Here is a 6,077-nt window from a genome sequence, read left to right as displayed (position 1 = left end):
TTCTATCGCTGGTGTGAAGGCCAGAGTTACCATTATACGGACCCCTGAGGATGAGTACCTGAAACGCGTAGGGTCGTTGTACTGTTTATGGAATGTTTGCATTGGGGATAGTCATATCGTGTTACACCCAGCACTAGGAGACCCGATCTATTCGGACGCCTGTGCTTTATTTTGGGATTGTACTACTGATGTGCCCTGGATATATGCTGTTTCCAGACATAATATTGTTATAAACACCGAGTTAGATGTATCACAATGACTCAGTGTTTTTTGTTTAATACGTTTTTTAACAATCACGGTGGGGCTTATGTCACAGTGGTGTGTTACCCCTGTTTTTAACTAGTTACTAATTAAAAGGTATTTTTTACTTTATTGTTACTTCAGTGAACTATATAATTTACTCATATTGTGGGAGCACAATTAGATTTCTATCAAACTAGACAGTGAAATTGCAAAGGAACACAACAAATGAAACAAAAATAACCACCAACTTGGTGTAAAAACGTACGTGGGCAGACTTTTCAGCCCTTCACTACTGTGCCTTGCTCCGCACAGCACACAGGCACTTTCACAAGTGCTGGTAGTGGTGGCCCGGGGAGGAGTATGCGGCCATTTCAGCACCACTATGCTGGTCACGGAGCTGCTGAGGATGTTCCTCTCCAGCATAGTGGTGCTGATGATGGCCCTGGTAACGTGGGGCAGGGAAAGGGGGAGCCATGGGTCTGAAATAAGGGTGAGGCCGTGCGCTAGGGGTGGGTGGGTGGTATGGGGTTGGCAAATTAGACGTGGTGCTAGCCAGGGCAAATCCGCGCCACTGCTCGATCGCTGTGAAGCAGTGGTGCGGATTGTGGGGGGGTGTTGACGAATCAATAAGGGTTATGATGGCCGCGTGTAGGCGTGCCATCCTATCCTCGCGGACCCTCCGCATCAGGGGAACAATTTCCCGGGCAAAAAAGTCCTGCCCGTCCTCGTCCGCCGCTCGCCGAAGGTACTCCAGTACCCGAGTATAAACCTGGGCCGCGGCGGCTGGCTTCTGAGTGCGTCGGCGTCTTGTTGTTGGTCGCAGGGGGCGGTCCTCAGGCAGAGAAACTACGGCAGTGCCCGGCGCTACTTGGGCGGGCTCCTGGGGTGTTGGCTCCGGGCTAAGGGGCAGCACTTGACTGGCGGGAGGTTGCGGCCCTGAATCGGGCAGGTCACTCTCCTCCTCGGTATCATCCAAATTGTCGGTGGTTCTGTAATGTGAAAACATCATGAGAACACAATAGTGATCATTGCCCAAAACAACACGATGGCGAACATGACCTGTGCAAACAAACATTTTACACATGCAAAAGCACATTTACTTACGAGCGCATCTCCATGATGTCCTTCAGAAACATAAGTTGCTTGGTGTAGATATAGGGGCGCTTTTTTGAAGCCCCATCCCCACTTCTGCCTCTGTCGCCCATCTCTCGGCGGAACTGCTACGCCAACGGGTTTTGATATCCAGGACTGTTGGAGGAAAAACAAATACATGGTCACACATTGCGATAACGCGCAAACAACTCGGCCCTAAAATACCTGAGGTGCCCTACCCAGCAAATGACATGCTACACGGTGATGCATCAGCAACACAAAACGTAAGTTGGGCATTTAGCTAAAGACACAGACAGGGACACACTACTTCAATAGGGATGACATTGCATAGTTTCTAAACACATGTACTCACCCATCCTACTGCGGTCGCGTGTCCTGCTGCTCTCCCATTCGGACCCAAACAGCGCCTGGGCTATCTGCTCCCAGGCGTCCTCCTTGGCCGTGCGGTCATGATACGACTCCGCGCGGGTGTCCCAGATTTCTGCCTTCTCCTGTACCAGGCTGATGAGCCTCTCAACATCCAGCCCACGCGGCATACCTGCAGTTCTCTGGGTGTAGTTTCCAGTATGGCCCACTTGCATAGGAAACGCAAGCACTTCCTGGTTTGTGCTTGTTTGGGCCAGCTTTATAAACTCTTGTTCATGGACATAACAAGTGATGAGTGAAAAACGCGCATGCAACGCAGGAGCTTCCGTGTGTCATGCATGTTTTTCACGCACCCATTGACTTCAATGGGTGCGTGATGCGCGAAAAACGCACGAATATATGACATGTCGTGAGTTTTACGCAACGCACACGCGCTGCGCCAAATTCACGCACTTTCTGCACTGCCCCATAGAGTAATATAGGCGCGTACGTCACGTGTGAAAAGCACGCGCGTCGCACGCGCGTTTATTACGCTCGTGTAAATGAGGCCTAAGTGTGTGGCACTATCATAACTCCTAAGCAGCACGCCCGCTGTCTTGGGGTTATTTCTGACTCAGATCTTTCCTTTACTCCTCACATTCAATCACTTGCATGCTCCTGTCACTTTCACCTCAAAAACATCTCCAGAATCCGCCCTTTTCTAATTGTGGAAACAGCCAAAACTCTCAGTGATTCATTCTCGTCTTGATTACAGTAGGTCATTACTAATCGGCTTTTCCCTCATTAATCCCTTCCCACCGCAGCCCTTTTGAGATTTAAATTTTCGTTTTTTCCTCCCCACATTCCAAAAGCCATAACATCTTTATTTTTCCGTCGATATAGTACTATGAGGGCTTGATTTTTGCGGGACGAGTTGTAGTTTTTCATAGCACCATTTATTTTGCCATATAATGTACTAGGAAACGAGAAAAAAAATATTTGTGGGGTGGAAAATGAAAAAAACAAAATCCTCCATGGTTTTTTGCGTGCCGTTTTTACGGAATTCACTGTGCAATTAAAACAACATGTTAACTTTATTCTGTTGGTCAATGTGATTACGGTGATACCAAATATATATAGTTTTTTCTATATTTTACTACTTTTACAACGGGGGTTTTTTGAACTTTTAATATTTAAAAAAAAAATTGACCCAAAAAAAAACTTTATTTAACTAATTTTTACTTTTTTTTATTAGTCCCCCTAGGGGACTTCAACCAGCGATCGTTAGATCGCTGCACGATATACTGCAATACTAATGTATTGCAGTATATCGTGATACTGACCGGCATCTATTAAGCCCTGCCGGAGGCAAGGCTTAATAGGTGTACAAAGATGGCGGACCTGGGGGCCTTCATTAAGCCCCCAGGCAGCCATAGCAACCATCGCCCCCCCGGCGATTGCGTTGCGGGGGGCACGATGAGCTGTTAGAGGGAGTCGCCCCCTCTTTCTGACCATTTAAATTCTGCGGTCGGTATTGACCGCAGCATTTAACGAGTTAGAGCGGGATCGCGCTCAAGCGCGATGCCGCTCGTTACTCTGAAGTGTCGAGTGTAGAAAACAGCCGACACCGGCATCGTATGGAGCGAGTTCACTCCGTGAGCCCACTCCATACTTCCCCTAACCGACTTTGGCGTATGGATACATCAAATTTCGGAAAGGGGTTAAACTCTCCCCTCTCCAATCTATCTTTAATGCAGCAGCCATGCTCATCTTTCTGACCAACAGCTTCAAACTCATAAGGGCATGTTCACACGTGGCGGAATTTTTCCACTGCAAATGTTGGTGCAGATTTGGGGCAATTACGCAACGAGTCTGCACCAACATTTGCATTTTTGACAGGTAATTCAGACATTGCAGATATCTCATTCACTCATTCAGTTTTTGATGCAGCTTGTTTGAGCCAAACACAGTAATGGATTTAAAAGAGAGGAAAACCATAAGGGTTTATCCACATGTAGCGGAATTGCTGCATTTTTCCGTCCGGAATTGCGGGCGGAAGAAAAACACAGCAGAATACAGTAGCAGCATAGTGGGTGAGATTTAACATATCTCATCCACGCGCTGCGGAAAAATTCCGACCAGAAATTGACCTGCGTTGCGTGTTTTACAGACTTCAGCATGTCAATTCCTGCTGAGAAAAGTGGACTGAATTGCTGCGTTTTTCAGAGGAGATGTCACCATCTCCCAGCATTGTGAAAAATGCAGCAAAATACGCACATTTTTCTGCAGCAGAATTCCTGCTTCTTTCATCGGAAATGCTGCAGAAATTTTCTGCAGCAATTCCAAGTCGTGTGGACAAACCTTAAGGCCCCATGCTCACGGCCGTGCCCTTAATCACGGCCAGCCACCGATGGCCGCCTGCATTTTCGGGGCCGCGCTTCCATACGAAGTATGGCAGCACACCCCGTAAAATGCAAAAGTACGGACATGTTCTATAATTTCCGGCACAGTTCTACGGCACGGACACCCATCTGTAGCGATACGGCAAGGTGTCCGCGGCCAATAGAACAGAATGGGTCCGTAATTGCGGACCGTATTACGGTCCACAATTACGGCCAGTTTTACGGTTGTGTGAATGGGGCCTAAGTATTTCCTTTATACTTTTCCTTACACTTGTATTCACAACTATCTTTAGCTAAAAAAAAAAAAAACTACGTCAAAAACTGAAATAAAAAATATATAAAAAACTGCATTTGTATAAAAAAAACTGCATACGTGATTTGTGCCTAAGGCCTCCTTTTCGGGTTTTTCTTTCAGCATTTTTTTTTTGCTTGTACAAAACGGCATACATTTCAAGTGTTTTTCATATAGTTTTAATAAGCGTTTTTGATGGCGTCTTTTATTTTGTCACATTTGCAATGTGTTTTTTTTCTGGCGTTTTTCAAGTCCTATAGGAAAAACGCCATACTCGGAGCATGCTACAGTATGAAAAAAAAACGCCATAAACAGAAATGCATTGTTTGTAGTGCATTTTCTATTCCACTGTAGACCTAAGGCTATGTTCACACGGCTTATTTTCAGTCGTTTTTTGGGCCATAAACGCCCCGAAAAACGGCTACAAATACAGAGGCTGAAAGCCTCCAAACATCTGCCCATTGATTTCAATGGGAAAAAGGCGTTTAGTACCACGTGGCATTTTTTTACACGGCCGTTTGTAAAAACGGCACGTAAAATAAAGTCCTGTAAAAAAGAAGTGCATGTCACTTCTTGAGCCGTTTTTGGAGCCGTTTTTCACTGTATCAATAGAAAAACAGCTCCAAAAACGTCCGTAATAAATGCTTAAAAAACGGATGAAAATCAGGAACTGTTTCCCCTTGAAAACAGCTCCGTATTTTACGGCTGTTTTTCATTTGCCGTGTGAACTTACCCTTATAGTAACATCTGGTTGCACAAAAAACAATGAAAAAATACCCTTAAAAAAACCCTGTGTGTGAAACAATGTAATATCAGTTTATGTTCATTCCTTTCACATCATGTTTGGCACGGTACATACAAAATGTTATATTTGCACAGAAGAAAGCAGTTTCACACAGGGAAAATTCAAGTTCATCGATGACTTCTATTATCTGTTCATGTGCAAAGCATGCGACATCCAATGGATCACCATTGCGACTGGTAACAACACCAACACCTCGCTCTTCAATCCCTATAGAAACAAATTTGTGTTCTACAACAGGTAGAGTTTTTGTGATATTACGCCATTATAGGCCGGTATCTTTTTTGTCTCTATTATTGGGATTGCGCTGGTGCATACGGAGGTGTTACCAATAGCAACGATGATCCATTGGATGCAACATTCTCCGCGCATGAACATTTAAAAGAAATAATGTACGAACACAACTTTTTCCTGTGTTAGAGCTGCGCAAACCTAACATTTTATATGTACTGTGGCAAACATGGTGTGAAAGGAATGAACCTACACTGATATACAAACCATCAGGACAGGAGAGCGATCTAAGTTGCTGATGTGTTTATCTTAAAAAGGATTCCCTAGACTGGATACAAACGTTCCGTAAAAGATTGTTCCTTTTCACTCACAGCAAACAGATATATTGAAAATGGTGAAGTACATTGAAACACAAAGCATATTAGAAAGTTGGAGAACTTTTTGTTACACAACGATTAAGATTAATTTACATTGAGCCAGTTAACCCATTTAATGAAACATTCACCTGTATTCTTCCATCTTGGCTGGGCATGTATTACACAGTTACGTGTATGGGGCACTGCCATTACACAATAGACAACAAGGAAGAGGAAGAAGTAAAAAAAAAAATAAGAAAAAAAGGAGGCGCAGTGAGGTGTCTGGGGGTGGG

General features: G+C 44.7%; 1 long non-coding RNA gene across 1 annotated transcript; it reads right to left on the bottom strand.

Annotated features, from left to right (window-relative positions):
- Nucleotides 1-321: 321 nt before the first annotated feature.
- LOC142656315 (uncharacterized) lies at nucleotides 322-6,013 on the bottom strand. Its single transcript, XR_012849650.1, has 3 exons — nucleotides 5,934-6,013; nucleotides 1,348-1,491; nucleotides 322-1,232 (listed from the first exon to the last, which is right to left on the bottom strand). It is a non-coding gene; the product is annotated as an uncharacterized LOC142656315 (long non-coding RNA).
- Between the last annotated feature and the right edge of the window lie 64 nt (nucleotides 6,014-6,077).

This window comes from Rhinoderma darwinii, chromosome 6, assembly GCF_050947455.1.
Source record: "Rhinoderma darwinii isolate aRhiDar2 chromosome 6, aRhiDar2.hap1, whole genome shotgun sequence".
Classification (NCBI taxonomy): domain Eukaryota; kingdom Metazoa; phylum Chordata; class Amphibia; order Anura; family Rhinodermatidae; genus Rhinoderma; species Rhinoderma darwinii.
The sequence above is the reverse complement of the archived record's forward strand: the minus strand, read 5'-3'. Positions and strand labels throughout refer to the sequence as shown.